Source organism: Ambystoma mexicanum, chromosome 3q (genome assembly GCF_040938575.1).
Source record: "Ambystoma mexicanum isolate Mex_15411 chromosome 3q, UKY_AmexF1_1, whole genome shotgun sequence".
Lineage (NCBI taxonomy): Eukaryota > Metazoa > Chordata > Amphibia > Caudata > Ambystomatidae > Ambystoma > Ambystoma mexicanum.
Window position 1 is genome coordinate 88064164 of NC_090926.1, and position 25092 is coordinate 88089255.

At 46.2% G+C, this 25092-nt stretch overlaps 1 protein-coding gene across 1 annotated transcript in view; it reads right to left on the bottom strand.

The window, feature by feature from the left end:
* Nucleotides 1–24298, bottom strand: part of NEUROD4 (neuronal differentiation 4) — a 35410-nt gene extending 11112 nt beyond the window's left edge. The window contains exon 1 of the mRNA XM_069653199.1: nt 23767–24298. The gene's annotated coding sequence lies outside the window, so the exon portion shown is untranslated. The remainder of the gene's footprint in view (nt 1–23766) is intronic.
* Nucleotides 24299–25092: the final 794 nt, after the last annotated feature.

Sequence of the window (25092 nt, forward strand, 5' to 3'; positions counted from 1 at the left end):
ACTTGCTGGGTTCTAGAGAAAGCTAGGATTCCTGATCAATCTGCCAGCCATGTTCCACCCAAGGAGTTGACATTAATCAGGCCTAGCTTCAACACAGTCTTGGACAGGGTTTTTCTTACACAGCCCAGAGTGCTAATGCTGCAGAAAAGGCTTGCTTGTTTATTAGAGCAGAACACAATGCCTATCAGGGACTGGTTCTAGTTCCAGGGGGATATTGCAACCTCTTATTTTAGTGGTGTATACGAGGGCTTGGAGCTGTCCCTGTCAACACGCGGCAGGTCCATTTGGTGTTTGATTACTTTGGTTTATGAATCCAAAGGTGTTCCACAGCCTCAGGTTGCCCAGGGGAAACCCACTAGAAGGGTGTTGACATCTTGGCTAAGGCTTTGGATCTCCCTCTGATAGCCATCTATAGGGCCACCACTTGGGCTTTCCACACTAACAGCTCTTGGCAGATGTGTCTGCTGCAGTAATGTAGATAGGACAGTGTTGCAATCTGTTCTGGATAATTGTATCCTCTCCATTTTTAATGAAGTGCTTATGTGTTTTTTCTGAGTAAGGCTATTCGTTCCAATGCGACAATGGATTATCCTCAAGGACTGTGGGCACAGTGATGAGTGAGGAAGACCAGGACTAATGCCCAGGTTATGTCATGTGATGTTAATTTCAGTGGTGCTCCTCACCCACCACAGAACTCACATCCCACCCCCGTTCCATGAGACAAGTGCGGCTGGTTGAGTCTTCATTATGGTGAGTATGACCACCAGAACTTGCCTTACCAGCCTCTTCATCCATTGGGAGTCTAGATGGGAATGGCTGGTCTGGTATTGATGGATCAGTTAAATGTAGGTAAATTCTGTTGATCGGCAGAGCCTCAACTAGTGAGTACTGTGACAAGAGGGTGGGTACTGTAATGAGGATTACCATACGCAATCTGGGCTTCAGCACCTTCTACCTAAACGTTTACAAAAATGGCAATATTGTCGTGTTTACTGTCTATATGCTGCACCAGAGAAACTGACAGAATGTAAACATGGGCCTCATTGTGGGTTTGCTGGTAACCCATCTGTAATACCGGCAGGTTACCGGCAAACCCGCCTTACCGTTACCAGCACCCAATATCCCAGTGTTACCAGAATATTACAGGTGCCAAGAATGGCGGTAAGTTCCCATTTGCCGCAATCACTACCACAGTCGTTTTCTGGTAGGGGCCTGAAATCCTGGCAGGTCAGGTCTGCAGTAGCTCACTGCCCCTACTGGCAAATTCAGAGTGTGCCAGTCCTGTAAAAATGCCAGAATTACCAGCATTTTCTCCAGCATTTTTCCCAGACTGGCACACGCATAATGAGCCCCAATCTATTAATTTTGTAATCAAAAGATGAGATAGAAATAGTAGGAATAGATATGCGTTCACAGGGTTGACAGGTGCAGTGTTGCTGACTATTGCAAAGGTGTGTTTCTGCAAATAGTCAAACTAATGGACAAGTCAGGGATCATTCTGCTTTTTATTAACTCTGGTCAGACACATAGGGCACTCCAAAAGCATACACCTAAGGACGAATCTAAATTGTTATGAGCAACAGAAGGACCCTAACATGCACTTAATGGGAGGCTCCTGTGACGGCGATAGCTCAGGGGCAACGCGTTTGTCCTGGAAGCAAGACAACACACCGCAACACAAGTTTCAGTCCCGGTCCCGCGCTTAGAAACCAATCTCTAATATCAAGCACTTTATAAAAGAACAATTATAATTATAATCCCGAGGGAGAGGGAATTAAGCAGAGTTATCTCTGGAAGGCAAGGCTGGAAATGACCCGCGACATGTTTCATAATATGTGTATTGATTTCGATGATAAGGGGTGCTGTGGCAGAGGAAGAACGCCCACTTAGTCGGTTTTGATGTGCTGCTTTATAATTTGAAACCTTATTTATGGTCATCGGTGGGTTCTCTGACGTTGTTCGATTGATACTTTTGTAAGTAATGTTGGTTAATTATAATTTGTTTTTGAAAGTGTCAAGAGGAATGTCACGTTTTTGGTGTATTTAATTGGCGGATAATAATGAATATGTAATGAGTTGGGAGTGTGTGGGGGGTTACGGAACATCAGATTGGGCATGTGACATCTTGTTGGGGAGTAGTTTGATAGACATGCCTTGAGATGCGAACCATCAATCATGAGATACGGTGGCTCTCCTCATGGCCAGGGCAAGCCAGCGGCAAGCGTTCAGCCTCCCAAAGTGCCCTTTTCACCACAATCAGACACCAAATCACGCTTCTTGGATGTCTGTAAGGGCCTAGTTAGCCAGATGTGCAGATATTTCATCCGTCTGACTAATCTTTCAAACAGGTGTGGATACCTAAAATGTTCCCTTGCCTTGACCGGCTGAGCAGAAACCCCTCTGTTTTTGAAGCTTATGTGACGGAGGGTTCGCATTTAGCATATCTTCGTTGATGTTATAATGGCCTTAGTTTCTTCGTGGTAAGTTAATTTGATTTAGTTTGTTAGTTCGACATAAAAAGATATATGTATAACATATATGTATATTTGTGTAGTATGGCAGGGGGACGGGTGGTGTGTGGGGCAGCCCCCATTATAAGAAAACCAAACTGTCAAAATGACTGACATAGGTCGAATTTACAACGAAAAAAACAGAGATCGACAAAACCAGAAAAAAAGCGATTGTATTCTTGGGGAAGTTCTATTCCAATGCATTGCTCCATTGCGGCTCTGACCCAGAGCATCTACATGTAATACACGGTAGCCAAGCCTGGGCGACCTTAGTCCAAACGCCAGACACGTTCAGGAAATGTACAGTTGGTCGGTCGGAAAATGTGATCAGAAGCTCCAAGACCGTGGCTGGGTTGAACTCACGAAGTTTCAACCTAAATGCCATGTAGATGTTCGGGTCCGATCTGTCAGGAGAACCATGCATTGGGCTAATACACCACATTAATACAATCATTCGTCTGTAGTATAGTGGCCAGGAGTGTAGTGCATAGTGAACGTTTGTGTATTCAGAAACTTTCCATGACCCTCGGATCCACAGGAAGCCACTTTCCATCTGGTTTTGGGATACAGGTCATGTGTTAGTGTGTACTAAACTGTTATTATGGAGCCATATGTGTTCACTTTGATCAATAAAACCCGTTTGTGTTCATTTGCACCTCAGGAACACTCATATTCGGAGCCAGCGGGTGATGCCATGCTGGGGCTATGACAGTACACAAGCTGGTACCCCTGACGCAGACTTTTCATAGAGGCTGAGATCCTGGGTAATAAAGCCTTTGTTGGGGTATTCAGAGATGCACGGCTGTGGCTGTTGTATGTTTTGTGGCCATCAGCAAGATGTCCACAGCTGACTCATCTAAGGTTTGATCAGAGTGTTCTTGAATATTGTGCAGAACATCTGTGCATCTGCCTCAGTGCGCTTTCTTCAGACAGCCCCTCCAGAATCCAGAGGTTTGATAGCCCGCCCAAAGGCAAGCATTTACACACCCTGTGTTACTGTGTGACTGTGCCAGGCTATGTTTCTCCAGTGAATTTAATTCCCTTTTCCTTGACCCATGGCGTGAGCATTAGGTATGCCATCTCATAGAGCACAAACATAAGGGAATGCAAATCGTTTTAAGTACATTGCGAGTTGATCTCCATTTTAAGTGTTTAGAACAACCACCTCACGTGGACAAGTCAATTCCAGTTTTTTAAGAATGTCAGTACTTCTTAGGACGTGGATATTAAAGGAAGCAATAAACTATCTTTTAATTCTTCATGCAACATCCAGGATTGAGCCCAACTCAAAAGTCCCAGTAGGGAGCATTTTTGTTTGATTTGAACATGTATGTTTCCCAATTTTGGGAAACAGCGTGCACTTGTTCTATGTGCTCAGTACAAATTCTGTATAAACTGAAAACACTACCTAGAAATTATCACTATATTGGTTGTGCCTGTCCGATCCTTAACAGAGGAACAGAATATATAATCTTTGCCCTCTGGGCGCCACAGTATCTGCAGAGCCGGAAACCGATAGTAGGGTAAACACTCCTAAATCTAAGCCTAAGGAGCAGGCCAAACCAGTGTGGGAGATCTGCCCAGGGTCACAATAAGGCCCACAGTGACGTTGGGGTTCTTTACGAGTACGAGAGTGCGGTAACATTGTCGGTCATCATCTGTAGTGCATTTTTCTGTTGCACCGGCTTGGGGGCAAATCCCACACTTTGCTTGAGGTTTTTCCTCCCAAAAAATATTTATTATCTGTGGTGAATTCACGCAGTGCAAATCCTCCAGACTCTAATAGAGTCCAATTGGACTCCATACTAGTACATTGGACCTCCCCTCATAATTTGGCAGGTTTAGTGTCAAAATCAGTGATGGTAGAATCAGTGGTGGTGGAAGTGGCAAACAAGTTTGTCAGATTTACCACCAGCAAATCCACCAAACTCGTAATGCGGGCCTATCCCATTCCTCAAAGAATCCCCATTCCTCAAAGAATCAATCGGTCATGGGAATTATGGAATCTTCAATTCTTTTGATTTATCAGGTTGCATTGGGTTGCAAGGTGGTTATACAGTGCCACATCACCCCCGTAGAGCTCTCAAAGTTCCTGGTTTGCATTTCCTGGAAGAACTTCAGGGCTCTCAAGATTTAACACATATTTTACGACCCTGCTGGCTGCCACCAGAGACAGGTTTTTTTTTCCGGCGCCTTGGAATGGGCAATTACCGTGGTATTACAACCCTGGCGGACCCAGTAATTGCCCATTACAGGGCTCTGGGAAAAATTCTTCCCCGTTCCCATTGAGCCCCATAGGGCTCAATGGGAACGGGGAAGTCGCATGCACCGGCACCATTCGTGAATGGTGCCGGTGCATGCGGCATGCTGTGCTCACGGGTGCTGCTCTGCCCGCCTGGTCCGACCTGGTGGGCAGAAAGGCACCCGCAAGCACAACTCGTAGTTTGCCGGTCCGGGAACTACGGCACCAGCAAGCTTGCCGGTATCGTAGTTCCCAGACCAGCAAACGTGTAATGAGGCCCATAGGCATTAGTAAGTGCACTGCCATGTTACTGGCATGGCTATCAGTAAAGCATTGGGGGACCTGTGAATAAGATGAATACACATCTGGTGTCAGACTAGGGTGAGAAATAATATCAAGGCCGATCTAAGCTAGTCTTCCAGGCTATGCTTCTGATTGTTGATTTCCTTCTTAAGAGGGTTTTTACGCAGAGCCTTTGTTTGCTAGTCTTCGAAGTGTTTAGGAGTTTGGGAAACAGTCTTTTAGTCTATGTGCAAGTATATTTCTGTTCTAATTTTGACACATATTGTACTGCAATGCAGCTCATTATACCTTGGCCTGTCATCATACAGGAAGAGCAACACTGAACATGTCCCTCCTCCCACCATGCACTCTGGAACCCCCCAACTTCCCAGTGACTCCCTTTGTGAGATGTCGATCTTCATGATAGTAGTAATGCATTACTAGAGGTTTATATTTATTTATGACTACATTATGAGCAACTCTAACATGCCCTCCTTCCACCATGCACTCTCGAACCCCCAACGTCTCAGTGACTCCTTTTGTGAGAGGTCCATCTTCATGATAGTAGTAACGCACTGCTACATATCTATGTGTATTTGTCACACTTTGGAATGAGTCCGCTAAAGCCGGGGCGCTCAGATCCGTACGACTCATCGGGGTTTCCGGGTGGTGTCTACATGCCTCGTATTGGCCCTGGGCAGCTTCCAAGCTAATATTTGCCTGGCTCCAGCTAATATTTCTCTCTGGTGCATGGTGTTATAGGGTTTTCATTTTGTGATTAAACATAACTTAAGACTCCCCTCCCAACCACTTGGAAGTCAATTTATTTTCAAATGTATACTTTATTTGGGGCTATAATGACCGTGAACCAAGCTTCAAGAAGCACCAGAGCCTTGTGCATTAATAGGGGTTAGAGGCATACTTTAGGGAGTTACAGAGGGAAACATGCATTAATACCATTGAAGGCGTTGCAGCTGTGAGTCTGCTTAGAAAGTTTACCATCAATATCATGGTGGGTAAGGAAAAGAGCAAGACATCAAATCATCTACCTTCAGTGTGATAGTAGAAGAAGCCATTTCAGCCACACACCCCTCTCCCCCACACACACACAGAGTACCAACTATTTCCCAATTAGAGCCACACAACCGTGCACCATGGGTATGCAAATTAGCTGAAAAGCTTCTGTTTTGCCCCATGCTTGGAAATTGTGATTGCCTTATAGGGAAGTGGTATGTTACACATAGCCTTATCAACCCAAGATTGACAGTTCTCATGGATGGCCCACAGCAATGCACTGTGGAAACACACACTATCTGAAAAGCTTGCTCTGTGCCTTGTATGATTATATCTCCAGCGCATTTGCATACCCATAGTCCAACCCTGCGTGGTTTTGATCTGGAGATGAGCTCCCAGTGGTGGCTTCTAGGTGGCACTGAGCATGTGTGGTATTTCAGCTGACATGGCTCACACTACTTGTACATATCCACGAATATTAAGATGTATATACCTTAAAAACTCAAACGTGCGAAACGCGTGTTTGCAAGCACATTTATAAACGGCAAGCATACTAGAAACAAATGGAAAATAACAGTGCAACGAAAATTAATGAATGAGTATTGATATTTGCGTGTAATAATGTCATTGGATGATTAAAGACAGGCAAGGTGCATGTATACTAAACACACTTTTGATTTCATTTAATTCACATATGTGTATTGGCAGTGCCTCGGAAGCACAGCTCGAAATTTTATTTTTTAAACTACATCTCTGGAATTGCGTTATCTTTTCTTCTCAATAGTGAACGCCGTTTGCAATGCAATATGTGGTTTCTTATTAACAGGGTGACTTTCTTATACATTAAAGAGCTGCTGTGAATCTGCTTTGAAGTTCTAAAAAGGCTAGTCTCCGGGTGCGACCATGTTCCTTCCCTTCACAGGGAAGAAATCATATTCATAAAAAGTGCTTAACCTGGTGTGTAGAAAGCAGTGTTGCATAATCGTCCATGAAGCTGATTATGACAGTGGCCTTTGGTACCAGTTGCCACTATGTGGAGCATGGGCTTTCTTGATTGGAAAGTTCTGAGTGGGTGAAGTAAGGTGGATGTAGGTGATTTCTTCGAAAATATTTCACCTAATGGAGATTTCACTGAATCCATTTCACCGAAAAACGAAATGATTTTTTTTACTTTTTCTACATTGTTTTTTTATAATGTGGGGGAGACCCCCTCACCCCTCCCTACCCTAACTTGTACCCTTACACCCACACCTCACCTCTTCTGCATTACACATATACCACTTCACCTACCATTTTCAATGACATGTATTCAATGAAATCTACATCAACAAAGTAAAGTGATGGTATCTTCAGTAAGTCACTCAAGATCCCGTCAACGGTACCGACTTCAATGCCCATATTTCTGAGACTACTGAGATTATTCTGACTTGACTCCAGATCCTCACTCTGTAAGCCTTTGAGTTGTCTTTAAGCATTTTGCTCTAGATGGCCGCGATTTGTTGTGTTGGAGAGCGCCAATTTACTTTCTAGTATCCGTCACTCTGCCAAAAACATATTCAGATTTTTCTCTACCAAGTCAAGTTTTGGATTGGTGTGAATCAGCCTTGCCCACTAATCCAGCTGCTGCCCAGCACTGCTCCAAGTAGACAGTCCAGGTAGCTTCTCCCTGATTTCCAAAGTGAGTTCGCTCACTGCATAACCTGATGATTGACGCAGTCTAGCAATGTTCCTTACATGAATTTCTTCATTTGTTTTATTGTGTTATGGTTTAAAAGGCAAACCTTTCACAAATTGTTTACAGATTATTAAAAAGAAAGGGCACAAATATAATTTTAGCAGATCAGAAACAAAATTACTATATCTCATAAAATTGATCAAATTATTAAAAGCCATCCTGAATATCAGGATATCTTTTAATAATGTATAATTAAACACGTCCGCTGAAACAGAAATATTTCCCAAAAGTGTCAAACTCTCTTTTAAAAAGGAAATTAAGGTAAGTGTTAAAGCAAGTTGATTGCCTTGCATCAAATGGCTCAAAAATAAACCAGATATAACAGTAGGGGTTGAATGGCCACATGTTTCAAGAAGACCAGTCTCCGGTTTGTCAAATGTGTAGATTCAAGAATTAGACAATGAAGAGATTAAATTATATCCGATTCACAAGGTCTACACGTACGCCTTTCATATGGAAGGCCAATTTGAGGGCCCAAAACCTCCACAGTTAATAACAAATTACATCTAAATAAAAAACATTTTTTTAAAAACTGCCCCTGTCCACACTGGAGGGGAAATTAATAATATACAGCATAGTGGCAACAGAAAAGGGAGGAAACATCCATATTCTTTGTACAATTTCAGTTTCACTATGCTGACCCTAGTTTGGCTAAAAGCCCAACCTCTAAATGTTACCTTCACTGCCGATAGATGCAGATCTGATGGAATCTCAACCTCTACCAAAAAGCCTTCACAAATAGCATTACAATCATTTGTGGATAGGTTTTATTTTGAGCGGGCAACAGCCATGAAAAAATAATGGCCACCTTCTTCTTTAATGTTGAAATCATGTCTCAGTTTGGCCCATTTACATTAATTCCAAATTGAGTATAGACCCAACTCTAAAAGTATTATCCCATGGTAAAGGAGCTTGGTGCGCCTAAAACCACCCACCAGAGATTTGCTTCCAGCAAATCTAGCCAGTACCCAAGCGTGGATGGTAGAAGATACAAACTATGTAAAATGAACAGTATTACTTTGGCTTTGTGAAAATCTAGAAAAGGCTTTAGGGAGTACCGTCCATATTTAACATTGAATAACTTCCTCTGTTTGACAAACATACCCACCCTGACATCAAGATGATCTTTTACAGGGAATGCTGCTTGTTTTTACCAAAAATAAAACCAAAATAAAGAAAATGACCTACATCCTAGATCCTATCACCATTTACCCACCAAGAGATTTTTCTTTTGCCCTCTCCTTTTATTAAACATCAAAATTATAGATTTTTCAGGATTTATTATCAATGTATTATTTCTGAGATACTCATCCAGGCAATTGAAAGCTCTCTGTAAGCCAATTCCTGTTGCATCCATAAGAATAAGGTCATCGGCATAAGCCTACCGCCCAACACTTAGTGAGCACAATTTGGGGGGAAACAATGAGGCTTCATGCAAAGCCATGTGAAGGTCCAAAATATACAAGTGAAAAAGCGTAGGAGCAAGCACACACGCCTGCCCCAAAGCCCTGTCCACTACCACTTCCTTAGGGAGTGTGCCCCTGGGCTTACATTTATTTTTAGATTGTTCTCAGAGTGGAACATCAGCAGCACCCTCATTACATCCTAATCTGCCATAAATGTAGACCAAGCATTACCCCTAGATTATTTTCATGTGTTAATCATGGTGTTCAGAGACTCTGAAGAATGCGGGGAGTCTGTCTCTTCATTAGAGTTCTGCAAAGTAGGACAATAACAATTATTTTCGGTGGCCAATCAAATTCTGACCAGAATGAAAATACTTTTGCCAGTTCAACCCTTATATGATTTTCCCTGACTATCAGTAGATTGCATTAAGGGTTCACTGATGATATATCGATCAGGCTCTCGGGGCTGGATGTGATCGTTAATTTGGCTACCAACATAGCCTCATTGGCAGATTTCATTGATTTTAGCTTGAAAGCACCATTGTTCTTGACAGTAATTAAGAGAAATTCCTGATTGATGCTCTCTGATACCCTTTTTAGCCTTATGGGTTTTTACCCATCGATGTTAGGGCTGTCACATAGCCATGTTTCATGCAAAAATGAAACATCACATGTAGTTAATAATTGCAACATGGGCCTGTTTGAAAAAGTATTAAACCCATGTGAGTTCCAGGAAAGACACAAGAGAGAATGAGCATTACAAACCTGGGCGGTGGCCACATTGACGGGTCTTCGAGATGGTTTCCGGGAGCCAAGACCAATCTTCGGTAAAACTGATGGAGGGAAGGGTTGCAAAGACCTGCCTCCGCCCTGGGGCATCTAGAGTGCAACTAACAATATTAGTTTTCTTAAATGAACTATTCTCCTCTGTACAACCACTGAAAGCAGCCAATTGCATATCCACCTTTGACCCTTCTATTACATAAGAGTCAACCCCTCACTGTAAGAGATCATCATGAGCTGCCAGGACTAACCCCTGCGCCAATTTAGTGTGAACATGGACTGTACATTTATCCACATTGCACTCATCAGGAAATTCAATCAACTTCAAAAGACAAAGAAGCAAGAGATAGGACGGCTTTAAAAACTAACAAAAAGGTAGAGTGATTTGAAGGAGCCTCCTGATCATCCCCAAAAATAAAAGAAAACCCTATTCTTGGAGCGATCACTCTACTTTGCGGTTGTGCTTTGCGGTTATTAACACACTGCCCCATTACCGGAGACTTCATTTGTGGTATAGTCTGGGTTGCAACCCCAGTCATTAGTGGGAGATCTGCATAGGTCTCAAAGGGGGTGAACCAAGCCTTTTGTGCTCTAGGTTGAAAGTAGCATTGATCTAGTTTCTTTGATGCCATTTGTATCCATATTAGCCTCTACAAAGAAAGGTTGAATGTCCATCCCTTTCCGTCTTTTTCTTCTGAGTTTATATTTTGTGCTTCTTTTTCTTCTGAGTTTATATTTTGTGCTTCTTTTTTGCAGGGCTTATTTTGAGGGATCAGTTCCTCTATCTCAACTGAACCAGCTTCATGTACTGGGGCCTCCGACATTGGTTGCCATCTCAAAATAGTTATAACATATAGGACAGGAGGCTACATAGCATCACATGTATCTCGTCTTCTAGCCGGCCTGGGCTGATCGAAGTATTTTCCTGAAAACATTCTCTGAACCAGCTCTATAAGATGAGCAGGAATTTTTCTGATTTTTTTGTCTTTTTCTCAGCAGAAATTGCAACCATTGGATTACTTTTTGTGTGGCTCTTCTTGTGCTGCACTGGATTTAAATGAGCTGTCCTAATTTCAGAACTGGGGGTGAAGCCGGTAGTAGTAATCCCCTCTGAAAACATAGAGGCTTCTGACTCCTTCAACAGTTGGGTCAATACCTCATCCACTTTGCTTTGCTTTATTTTCGCAGGCGTTGCCAAGTGAGAACTTACTTCCATTCAGATGTTGTCATATAGCCTCACTAACGCTTGTAATACTAAATTCAGGGATGCAAACTGGACTTCCCCCCAAAAGATGAGGACTCTTGATTGAACGTATAATCACTGGAAGAGTAGGAATGTGCCTTGTGGGTGGGTTCTGTCAGAGCATGATTCAATTCATATTGATCAGGTATCGATTCCTCAAGTCGATACTGGGAATGCAAAAAAAGGACCGGCTACGCGTTAATGTTCATTGGTGGGAACTCGAGGTCCCTAATTTCCTCTTCTATACTTAAGCATGCATTCAAGAGGGAATTATTTGGCCACGCAGCATGTTTCAAAGATCGCTTTCATCTGTCCTAGACACTGCCTCAGCTTGTTTCACGTGGCCCTCTTGGACAACTTGACTGAACAGCTTCACTGGTGGAAAGAAAGCTGTTATTTTCACACTTGACGAATTCCCACCAGCTGGTGGATTATTAGACTACTCCAAAACCTGCGTCATTTCAGTGTCTAGAGCGGTAGCTCCCTTATTTCTTAAATTGTATCTATTCCTCGCCCCGGCATATCTCTCCACCACAGAAGCTCTTGAAAGTAGTAGGAGAGCGAAGTGACAAACAAACCACAGGCTATCGTACACCCACAGAAGGAGGGAGAATCTTCCCTGGCTGATCAATGCCGCACTCACATAAACCAGCCCAATGACCAATCCTTATTTCCAAAAATTCTGAAAGTCCCCAATCGTACCTAAAGTCAGCTGCTGGCTGCAGACTGCCGACTGCTTTGCCAACACTTTGCTACACACTTCACGTGTGCGCTGTGCTGCGTGGCGCTGTAGTTTAAAGCCTTCCCTCATTAATGTATAAAGCATGGGGGGGGAGGCATAGCAGAAATAAAACTGACTTGGGCTTCCAAAGCAAAACTCAAGCAGTCTACCTGTCAGCTGCTTTGTCAACACTTTGCTACACACTTCACTTTGCTTCAATTTCCCAAACTTGATTTGCAAATGGGGCATTCTGGCTACCAGTGGGTTCATTATTTAAATTGTTAATGAAGTAAACTCTGGCATTTGGATTTGAGGGTGTTTGTGGTGGAAGGTCTTACATGAGACAAGCCTTCGTGGGATCTTAACATTTCACCTCTTCTTACCCAGAATTCTGCACACGCCGCCCCCCCTGACTAGTGTGGGCTTTTAGGGTGAAATGGCATATGAGGAGGGACACAAAGCTTTTAGGTTTTGTTTGATTATTTGCCCACCCATTGAATGCCCATGGTCATGCTAATAATTATGGCCATTCCCAGCCAGTTCCTGCCCCTCCCCACCCAAAACTCCTCCTCGTGGGAAATCTTTCGACTCGCTTTTCTCAATCCTTACCATCAAACTTTGCACTCAAAGTTCCTGCGAGTGTTTTTTTTTTTAAAGCAGTCTTCAGAGAGTTAATGACTTAAATGGGGCTGTTAACCCACTACTGGCATAAGAAAAATGCCTTAACCAGGTCTGCCTTTAAGCCACTCGTTTTGTAAGCACTATGGGCATCCTTCACTGAAGTCCTGTTAAAAAACAAGCATTGGCAAAGCCAACAGTGTTGGCTTGTGTATAAGTATTAGGCATTTGCCACACACTGCTACTAGACGTACAGGTACTTGCACCATTTTGTACCTGCTACCCTCGATGGCCAGATAATATCACTACGGCAGTGGCTGGCAAGTGCATTTTCCATGCCTTAACAAAAGCCCAAACTGTAGGCATTGCCAATGCTTGTTTTTTATTTATTTATTTGCGGGTTACCCGTCCACTCTGCATCCAGCTGTAATAGCGATGCCAAAAACATGTTTTTTTTCCCCAGGAATTGCACTGGTTGCCAGCAGTTAAGCAACTCCTCCACTGACGTCTGTGGTATGAAATCAGATACCAAAGAAAAAAATCTGTTCCCGATTTGGCACCACAAATCCCTGACATTCTAATCAGCTCTGAGACGCCCCGTGCTAATTGATAAAGCAATGAATATGCTAATCCAGGCCCTCCAGGATATCCTGTTACCCAGCTGCTGAGCGGGAGTGCTGGGCGTAGGGTGGTTGTTTTCCCACTTCAACACAAACAGATGAGGCTTGCTTCATATGTACCCCTGAATCCTTATGTATGTACTTTAATCCCTTCACTGCCAGGCTATTATGCAAGTCTATCTAAAAAGGACGAGCATAATTCTGAACTGATCATTAGAACTGGGCTGGGTGTACGCAGTGCCTTCTATCAGACAACATTGTGCAGAGGCACACTATACACCGCCTTTCACTGAAGACTTGGCAGTGAATGACAGACTGGGCAGCGACTGGACAGCCGTTGGATTCTCGTAGCTGGCATGGTTTTTAGGTCGCTCTCTGCGTTATACAGCGCTCTCTACCACAGGCCTCGCGCCACTCCACGGGCACGATTCACACTACACCTCACCTTTCATAAAACGGGAGAGTGCTTGACGCTGAGGTTTCACATTATACAGGACATCGCCTGGCCTGGCTGTGATGTACAGACAGGTGGCGCGTTGCACAGCACTTCCCTCCTCCAAGCCCCGCCACGGCCCTGCCGGCAGCTTACTCACATGCGGGCAGTGTTGGGCACGTTCCACCCTCACAAGTCACAGTGCTTAACGGGGAGGGTGCACGTTGCACAGCACCTTCTATCTGTCATCACGCACAAGACTCTACGGACAGATTAAACATTACAGAGGAGATGCTGTGGGACATCACTGAACTTTAGAGGCAGAGCATGCAATGGATGGGCCTTGCTATCAGTGCCAGCCCCCAGGTCTGCCAACGCCCTGTGCGATATTTGTGCGCCCCCCACTCCCTGCCCACCACAAATGCAGACCATAGCTCAGCGCTGTTCGGCTGAGCTGAACAGTAGAACTGGGCCCCCTGCTGTTCTTGTAAAGTGTGTTTAAGGTCGCCAGCTCAGTGTCATATAACTAGCGTCTACTAGGCACTGTTTACATGACACTGAGCTGGCGGCATGGTGCCTTGCACCGTGGGAGCGGCATTGGGCGGATGCATCCTCTGAGCCGGCGCTGCTTGCTATCCTCAAACCTCACGACACTGTGCCATCAAGTTACTCATACTGAGCGTCTTTCCCCAAGCCTGAAAACTTTTCACAGAGAGGCTATATCTATGAGGCAAAATGTATTTGAGCTTACAGCACTTTAAAACAGGTCACACACTCTACTTTAGGGTTCTGGTATCTTTGGCTCTTCAGATGTTTTGAACTATAACTGCTGGCAATGGATGTTGGGAGTTGTAGTCCAAAACATTTGGAGAGCCAAAGGTTGCTGATTCCTGTTCTACAGAAACATCCATCCACAGACCTCAAGGGTCAACTGGGGCTCTGGTTTGACCCTCTTCTCGGGTCAGTGCTTGCCCAGGCGTGGGCCGACCACGAGCCTTATCTGCTCTCCCGTAACACTGAAATAATAAAATGTAAAAATCCATGCTTACAGGAGCCAGGCACCCGACTTCCTGTTTGGACCACCTGACTTCCTGTCCCGCCCCTTCTACTTGATTGGCTGCAACAGGGCCAGAGCACTTACTGTTACGATGCTGTAGCGGCTGGTGGTGACTTTAAACGTAAGTGCCTGCCTTGCCTCCACAGCGCTTGTACCCATCAGCCGTCTCCCATACTCCTCACCCTTCCATACAATACCCACACTTTCCCGGCCTCCCCCAAAGCGCTGCCATCATCTTTTTCCTGCCGCCCCTGCAACCTTCAAAACAGAAGAGCTGCCCCCAAGCACCACCATCCACTTGCTCTGTGCCCCTTGCCATCCCCAAAACAGTAGCACTGTCCCTGCTCCCCCAAGAGCAGTATCCTCTTTTCCCTTCACCCCTGCCATCCCCAAAATAGCATGCAACCCTCCTCCCCCGGCCACCACCACCTTGTTCTCTCTACCCACCCGCTATCCCCAAAAAAACAGTGCTGCCGCCTTACACCACAATCCACTTGTTCTCTGCCCCTAACCATTAAAAAAAAAACACTGGCGCAGTCCATATCCTCATCTCCTGTCCCAGAGAGAACCCCCACTGGACTGGCACTGTCCATCGCACCCTCTTCGGTCCAGAACGCTAAACTAGGCCTTGGCTCAACCCTAACCCAGGGTTCCCTGGCACTCCCAGCTCTATAGTTACGTTGTACATAACCCATATATGATCGAACCTCATACAACATAACAGATTATAACCATTGCACATCCAATGCTTCTCTCTCTCTCTCTCTCTCTCTCTCTCTCTCTCTCTCTCACACACACACACACACAGGCACAGACGCCCCCCCATCCCCCGATTATAAGGCTATAGAGATGTTCCTAATGATGAGTTGCTTCCATGTTAGCCTGCCATTGTGATCAGTACAGGCAATGAGCCAGATTTTCCTGGATATAACAAAAAACACCTGTTCGGATTTCTGATTCGGGAAATCCATTTGCACCCTTTCATTTATTTTCAGTGTATTCTGACTACCCCCTGCTGACACTTACGATCAAGGCCACTTGTGCGTTGGATTGGGATCCTTGTGAACACTTTTGTTGTCCTAACATTAACATTGTCCTCTACAGGAAACTGGCAAGCGCAGCTTTTTAGGTTAAAAAGGTGTGCTCCTTTTATACTTTGCTTGCAACATCAAAGCACATGCCCCCATTGGGTTTTTGTTCAGGTGTTCATGGTTCATCTTCAGAGAGGCAAATGTTTATGGGGTGAGAACAATCCTTGACCCTCCCTGTTGCTGGTGGCATCCGACAGTAAAGACAATCTTTGTCCAGCACTGATTGAGACACGTCTGGAATTCCTGCGGATAGCTCCTGCGTTAAACACTCGTCTCTGGCATGGGGGCAGGCGGAACCTCACAGTTAGAAATCTTCAGCTCTACAGCCATCTGACATCAATACATTGATCCCATTCATTGGATAACAATAACAGCTATTGCGACTATTCCAAGTGAAGGAACCCAAAGCGAAGCGCTATGTGGTTCAAACCTGCAATGCTGGACAGTGTCCACATTATAGGTGTACAAACCGGTCCCACGGAGAGCACATTCAGCCCAACACGCTTGTGGGAACATGTCACAGTGGCTTGCCCTAAAGAATGAGAACACCTTTGCTCTAGATAGTCTTTGCATGCGAAGTTGGAGGCTACACAGCGTGGAAGCCATGCATAGAATGTTTTTGGCAGGAAAGACAAAATAAACAGGGAATAGAATAAGTGCTGTGCAGTTGGTTCCTTCGCTCGGTCTGCCAGTGGAGAAAAGCACGAGGCTAGTGACTGATCACGCAGTATTCCGAAATAGTACCCTATCGTACTGTGGATGGCGCGCTCGTGCCCTGGTTTCCAATGCCAGTGACACAAGTGCACGATCCTGCAAAGTGTCCTGTTGACATTCTTAATGGAGAACACAGAGGGCCTTCTTCACTGGGAGCACACCATGTCTGCATGTGAACAAGCAGTTTCCCATGCGATTCATTATCGCCTGTGTCTGTCTGCTTTGGCCCTTTGAATGCCAACGTGTGGATGATGACGTTGACGCAGTGGCACGTGAGTTACCAGCGTACTTGTTATAAACTGTGTGACAAGTACCCTACCATGAATAAGCTAAGCCTTGAGCTAGTGCATGCACGCTTCGGTGTCACAACATGTGGACAGGCTCGCGAGGTTAATGTGTGCTTGCATTGGTTTAAGCCGCTCTTATGAATTGGAAATCCAGCCCAGGAGTATGTTTGGATTGCGTGGCTGTGAGGAGAGTGCTCCCCGTGTATTTATATGTTTTACGTGTTCATGTAGTTCGATAGAGTCAAACAGGCCAGTGTGACATCAGAGTACTGTGCATTAATGGTTTATATGCAACAGTGGTAGTAAGGGTGGAAGTCTATCATATTTTACAAACGTACATATCTAGATGAATTGACAGTTTCTGGGAGTAGGAGTTATTTTTAAGTCAATAGCTGCTTGTCATATTTCAAAGTATTATAGATTATTAGTTTGCAAGAAGATAGAATCACACATTTTGACAGTGGGCAAAAGGATTTGGGGAAGATGTAGGTGCGGGCTGGAAAAAGGGGCTGAAATTATCCTATGTCTGTAAATATACTACTTATGTGAATAAGATTGCACATGTAAGTATCACTGATTATCATACTCATGGATCCTATGCATCTGTTAATTATCCTATGCCTGTAAATATGCTCAATATCATATTTCCCAAACGTATGTTTTCTATTGTTGACTGTACCGCATTACCTGCTTTCTAGCGCCCAGATACACGCAGATTTAGTGTGCTCTATTCATGTTAAATAAATAAATAATTAGAATAAATAAAACGCAAACTCTTAGGATCCTCAATGGGCTGACGGGATGGAGGGTCAATGCCCCTGCAATCGTTAATGGTTGGTTTGGTAGAAGAGGGTCTTCATTCATCTTCTAGAGAGGTTCTGGTGTGGCCAGAGGAAGACAGTGGCAGCGTGTTTTATGGTATTGCAGAGCAGAGCTGCCTATGGTTTCCTAGCCTGGGTAAGGAAGTGAAGCAGACCTGCAGGGAATGCAACGCTAGGGAGAGTAGGAAGAGTTACAATGCAGTGGCTATTGCATTCGCCGTCTATGCACACAGAGGCTAACTGGGCATCAGAGACCATACCTCAGGCCTAGGAGACTGCACTGCTCAGGGGAGTCCCCGACTTCACATTTCCAAGGAGATGCAGAGCTAGTATTCGACATTTGAGTTAGTGTTTTCACTAGGTGTGCTGTAAGTCAGGTTCTGCATTACGAGTTGGGCAGGGGGAGTCTTGCAGGAGAAGTTTTGGGGATCTAGTCGGTGAGGATTGGGTGGGTGCGGTGATGGGACTAGGAGCGAAAAGGAGATTTAATATGTGGTCGGTTTAGCGATCTGGCTTTAATGGACCCGCTGTGAGGCCCACAATTTCAGGTTTTTTTGAAGAGGTGTGATAGCCATGTCTTTTTTTTTTTTTAGAAAGTAATGTGAAGGATGGCTGTGAAGCTCTGGTCGAAGAGAGGTCCAGGTTCTTGGCCCCTCCTTGGATAGAAGCACATATGCTCTGGTGCGTTCTGAAGTGAGCTGGATTTCTGCGAAATTATTGGGTGTGTTCGGGTGAATTCATGTGAATGATGCCCTTTTAAATGTACAGGAGACATCTACTAGTATCCGATGCAAAGTAATCCGGATCAGAGTGATATGGTCAGAGCAATGAGCAAATGTTATCAAACAAGATGGCCACCAGGCAAATAGGAAAGGGTGCTGGTGGAGGAGTCCCTTTTTTATTTCCGTGGGGCCCTGTGGTCCAATGAGGTGATTCGAATGGTATCAGAAGGGAGGTGGCAGGTAGGAGAACGTTTGAAAGTTTAAATGGGGGCAGTAGAAGTTGTCATCTGGCGGTTCAAGGGCGTGATAGGAGCGCAGGAGGATATGTTTCGTGCAGGAGGTTAGCAGCGGTGGCATGCGGTCGAAAAGAGGACAACAGGAGAGACACAAGCAGCCGGCACAGGCCGCAGAAAAATACTGGTTGGAACGGCTGCATTCCCAGCCAACTGATTGGCTGTCAGCTCCTAAAGAACACTATTGTGTCATTGTACATCGAATGCCTATTTAACACAGGATAGTGTTTTTTTTTTTTTATAACGAACGAAGCAACGTGCTTATATGACATAAAGGATATACAATCAGCTAGTTGATGAAAAATCAGAAGAAGAAAAAAAAACGTTGTGCTGGTTTATGGGAAAAGCTGCCCGTTGCTTGAGCTGTTGGTGCCTTAGTCTGAAATAAGGACGTGAGAAGTAATGTGCCTGGCGCTGTACTTTGGTATATGTCTGCATTTCAATGTCTTTTTGAAGTGCCAAGATGCTGGCTTTTGGGCCCTTTGTAGCACCCTGCCCAGTGGATGGACAGCAGTAGCAGGCATTAGTTATGTGGGTGGTGTACGTTGTCCATGGCGATTGCGCAGACACAGAAGTGAGCAACAGTTGCAGAAACACACAGTGGGACTGATTTACAAAAGTATTTCACAATTGCCCAATCCCTCTGAAAAATGCGTTGTAAATCAGGCCCGGTGTGCGTAGCACTCGTTGCTCCATGGTGCATGCGTGAAATGACTTCCAGAGACTTAGACACCCTTACAACTACCAGCACCAAAATTCCCAGCACACTCTGGCTGTATTAAATAAACTTCCCACTGTCAAACGGTAGATATGCATTAGTACAGTTGCCCAATATGTGCATTGCCCAACGTGATGAGTGCCGTTTTGCAAGGTAGTGGCAGTAGGGTAACTATTGCCCTAGTACAACAACACGCCTATTCTTGCAATGGATTGTTGCACAAGAGCAATGTGTATTTGAGCGCGAATGCGGTGTGCTAGCACACAAAGTTTGCCCTTGTGCTAAAATGTCTGCAATATGACTCCAGGGGTTCAAGGGTGTCCCTTTGAGGCCACCACAGCTGTGTCATTACAGCGGGAGATGCGCACAGCTCTGCGGGAGGTTTCCAGTTCCGAGCATCATTATGCGTGAAGATGCGCGCGGCTCCGCGGGAGGTTTCCAGTTCCGCGCATCATTATGCGTAGAGATGCGCGCGGCTCCGCAGGGAGGGAGGTTTTGAGTTATGCACATCATTATGCAGAGAGATGCGCGCGGCTCCGCGGGGAGGGAGGTTTCGCGTCATGCACATCATTATGCAGGGAGATGCGCGCGGCTCCGCGGGGAGGGAGGTTTCGCGTCATGGACATCATTATGCAGAGAGATGCGCGCGGCTCCGCGGGGAGGGAGGTTTCGCGTCATGCACATCATTATGCAGAGAGATGCGCGCGGCTCCGCGGGGAGGGAGGTTTCGCGTCATGCACATCATTATGCAGAGAGATGCGCGTGGCTCCGCGGGGAGGGAGGTTTCGCGTCATGCACATCATTATGCAGAGAGATGCGCGCGGCTCCGCGGGGAGGGAGGTTTCGCGTCATGCACATCATTATGCAGAGAGATGCGCGCGGCTTCGCGGGGAGGGAGGTTTCGCGTCTTGCACATCATTATGCAGAGAGATGAGCACGGCCCTGCGGGATTAAGATCACGCCCTGATATTTCTAATTAGCCTCGTGGGCCGTCTTCGAGCCGATGATCAATTACCTTCTATAAACACCTGTGTCCAAACATTCTTCAAGATTCCGCATGGCTGACTTGGACCTGCTTCCGAGGAGCTAGTTAGGGTGCGTGTTATCCTATTTTCAGGGAGAGCGGTGTGTGTGTTTCCGAATAAGTAACATTTTATGTTTTTTTTCCGAGCAAGGTTAAGTAACATCTTCCGCGCAGGAAGAACGAGCCTGACCACGTGACTGGAACTGCTTCTTGCAACCTAGCGACACTACCGGGCACGTTCCTTCCGGGTGGAGGGGTTCCCTTGTTGAACGCACCGTTTGATTGATGAAACCGGCAAGGTTGTATATAAACGAAACAACGTTGTAAGGCATTCTCCACACAAGAAGAGACCCCTCGCCGCGAGCCTATAGCCTACGGCGCAGCACACACATTCCTCGCTGTGGCAGACTGAGGCAGCGTCACTTTCACTGACGTCACATGGATGTTACAGGCTGACACCGTAATCATCAGAAGAATGGGGCCTCGTGTCACTCATCTAACACGCCGCAGGGGGCGCAGTGCTATGCCGGGCGGGCTACACAGATCTTAACAGCCAGGTGCTCGTCGTGTCCGTATAGAACAGGGCTCCCCCCCGTCCCTCCCCGAGTAAACCTTCCTAGAAGCGGGACAGCGGGCAACAGAGCAGCCCGTCAGATGCGGGATACTTCACAAGATCGGACTTTGGACAGCACAACCCACCCACGTGTTACACGTGTGTAGGCTAGCAATGAGACACACACGCCGTGCATGCTCCCGTATGAGGGGGCATAGAGACCCGCTCTCACGTAGCTTGTGCAAGCTCAGAGTGTAGACGGCAGTGCTAGCCCGCAGGGCACCCCCATGTTACAGGTTCACGATTCACAAAAGTGAACAAGTCCCACAGGCCACCACCACGTTGATATCACAGGTTTGCACAGGTCAAGGGCACCGTCTGCGGCATCAGCCATTGGAATCGCTGTTGCCGGGGCTGAGCGAGGAGGCTGATGTCTAAAACGTGGGCCTGTAGCACCCGCAGGAGCTCAGGTCCAACCCTTCCATCAAGGTGGCGGGCCTTTAATGTCTAGCCCCGCCCTGCGGTCACAGTCACATGGACACCGCACTCTAGGGTTAGCCAGCAGCGCTATCTCTCAGTAGGCGCTCGTGTAGACGCTACAGGCGCGCATCTTTGACAGTGGAGTCGTCCATGTGGTTCACAACTCGAGGTTGCAGGTTCACATCCAGGACAAATGAGCTATCACACACGCTTTAACTCACGTCTACACATGGCCGTGAATGTCACGCACTCAACACGGAGCCCTCTGAGCTACCCTCAAGTTAGAGCTGTACATATCTTGAAGACTCGGATCGTAGCTCTAGTCCGGGGTCACCCCTCAAACTCGCACAAGTGTTATAGTCCCGGAACCGAGGTCACGTAGCCCCTCGGGTCACAGCCACACAGGGGATTCGGGATCCTATTTGGGACAGCGCGGCCGCTCTCCCTTGGAAGGGACAGAGTTCACAGAGTGACAGAGCTGGGACGCCTACCCTGCGTGGGGCGGGCGCATCAAGGCCGGCTCTCTCAGCCCGCCCCTCTCACAGCCCCGATGTTCTGCTTTTTAAGTCACACAAAAGGGGCCATCTGCCCCTTCCGCGTTCAAAGCCAACCCCCGAATTGAGACTCTCGCAGGGTGCCCAGAAGCAGCTTCCAGTGTCCAGGGGATGCACTGGCCCCCCACCACCCCAGGTAGCCGGAGGCGGGCACCTCACACGGCCTGCTGGCAAATGCCGACAGGAGGCCCGACAGGAGGCCAGCCGCTTCCCAGACACTAACCCGGGTCAGCGAGGAGGACGGCCGACGTCACTGCTCCTTTACTTGGCAAAAGAACAACTCACATGTCCTACTACCCTTCAGTTCCCATCTGGTTCACGTCGGTCCCTGCTTTTCCTGGGAGCGCTCAGGCCCTCCCCCCACTCTTCCACTGTGTTTCATTCTCTATATTTCCCCCTGTCCCCTCAGACACTTTTTCCCCGCCGTTCCTTCATTTCGCGATTTGTTCTCGTTGCTTTCTTTGCAATTTTGTTTTACTTTGCCTTACTCTCTGCTATTCCTTAATTATTCTTTATATTTGTACGCCCTCTCTTTGTCGGTTATTTCTTCCTCCAGCCTGTCCAATCTTTCATTCACCTAAACATTTTCCATCTTTACCTTCGTGCGGCCCCCTCTCTTTTAAAAGTTTCCTTCTGGTTTACATTGTGCTACGCTCCGTTTTCTGCATTTCTCTTTTATTGTTTTTGTTATTTCTATTTTCATGCTTTTCTTTGCGCTTCCACCTGTCTCCACTCCCTTTACTTTGTCTGTTGCTCTATGTTTTCGTTTTTGTTCTTTCACAATTGCACGTTTCTTTCTTTCTTTCTTTCTTTCTTTCTTTCTTTCTTTCTTTCTTTCTTTCTTTCTTTCTTTCTTTCTTTCTTTCTTTCTTTCTTTTTTTTCTTTCTTTCTTTCTTTCTTTTTCTTTCTTTCTTTCTTTCTTTTTTCTTTCTTTCCTCCCCTCCCCATTGACTACCTTTCAGTTTTATTTATATCCTTTTAATTAACTAGCTACACGTCTTATCTGTTGTGCTATGTCTTCGTTCGCACAGTGACGTCTTCTGCTTATTAGCATTTTTTCGATGTGTAATGCATAATAGTTTTGCTTTCCACCCTTCGCGCTTTTTCTCGATTTCCCCTTTTTGCGCCTCTTTCAGTTTCTTTACTTCAAGGCCTAATTTGCAAACATGTTTTTACATGGGTAAGTCCCAATGAAAGCATTTTTGTAAATCTGGCATGTTTCTTAAGTTATCTGTTATCTCACGCACTCCCTCAGTTGCTCCCCTTCCCGCCGCATCCCCCGCATCACTGGTGCCCTCGTTCACTCGGGAGGGCACATAAAGCCCACGTGTGCGCGTAATCGGGGAACAATTATAAGTGCCCCCTTCGTTTTTAGACCGAACCAATACGTTGAATTTCAGTTGTAATAAGGCAGAATTCGGATTTCAAATGTTTTATCCCCCAGCTACCTTTCTTCCATCTCGGCTCTACGTGTTAATACATTCCAACACATTTTCTTTATATTGTCGTCTGCTTTCAATGTCTGTTCGTGTACTTCTCGCATAAAGCAAAAATGCCCGTTTTCCAGAGACTCATAACATGTAGACCAGCGCCGGAGGCGAGATTGCAATAAGCCCTCTTGCTTCCAGGCAATATGGAAACTTGACAACATATACTTCAATGAATGTCACTCATAATACATTGTATCCCCACGTTATCAAATGTTGCTTCATTTTTTTGTAGTTTCCTATGAGAAATATAAGAATCGCGGCGAGACAGGTAAATAACACACACCCCCCCTAACACACACAAGCACACATTTGCCACCCGATCGGCAAATCGCAAAAATAAGAGTTAAGTGTTACCTGAACAGGCGCCTTGTGTTATCCTGAGCGCTTAGTGTTCCTGCAGAAACTTTATTTCCTTGTGTTGAGGGTTGTCATACCCACTGTCATGTCAGACCTCGGTGCTCTGGACAGCTCCCTGGTACACGCGCCTCTGCTTCCAAGTTCTCATGTGTCCTGTGTTCGTTTCGCGGCGCTGTCAGTGTCGCTGGCCACTGGACAGCTCCCCCTTTCTCGAGACTCCGCCTAGATCAGCACGTCTATCTGGGGGACAGCTCTCACTTTGGTACCAAAACTCTATTCTTGGAAAGTCCTTACTCGCGTTCGCTCCTGGCCGGTTCAGCACCCAGGCTGAGGGACAGCTCCCTCCTTGCTGCTCTCTCTCGTCTTTTCACGGGTCGCTTGTCTCTCGCAGGATCCTCCTCGCTCGCTGGGCAGCCCCGTGGTCGTCTGTGCAGGACCATCGGCATAGGACGCTTTTGTGTGGGTGGCTGCCTCTCCAGTCACTTCTGGTCCATTGCTCGCAGGGCAGCTCCGCCCACCTCAGGTTGGGGGCAGCAACTGGTGTGGGCCGTAGCTCCTCCTTGTCTGCTCGAGGAGGGGCTAGATTGAGATGCCCTCCCTGCAGAATTCTTAGAGTGGGAACACCCCGAAGAGCTATGTCTGTAGCGATTGGCGATGTGTTTGCGTTTCATGCGTGGGGACTTGGCCTCACGGTAGCTTGTCCAGATAGGTCGCTCGGACTCCTCAGGGATTAAAATAATATATTTTACTGTTCTCCGAAGAACGGCCAGAGCTTGCACTTATATATAGCACGCCGCAGTAATTTGGGGTGCCGAGGTAATAACGAAGTTTGCTGTACACCTCTATAGCCATGTGTTAACTGTATAGACCTCGAAGGCATGGGCTATGAATTAAGGCACACTTGTGAACTGCAGTTTCACACGGATCCTCGCAGCTGCCACAGAAACCCATTGAGCTACCTTCAGGTATCCCCTTTGCTGCTATCATTGGAATGTATAGCAGTCATCATAGAGTGGGCACTAGAGCTGACATGCTTCATATTTTTAATCGGGCAGATTTTATTACGCAAAGAGCGCTCTTTGTCGTCTCTTGGCACTTTGCTAACAGGTGTCATTATTGCGCGCTATCACTCATTATATAAATATAACGTTCGACGGCTGTGTAGCCGGTTCTCGATCAAACCTCCCGGCGTAGACAAATGTCTGCAGCAGTCACTCAACCCGTCCCACTATCCCAGCGACAGATAGACACGGATACGAGTGTGCCATAGCATTCGAGAGCAGGGGAACCTTAAACGCTGTGTATTTGGGGTCCCGTGGGAGA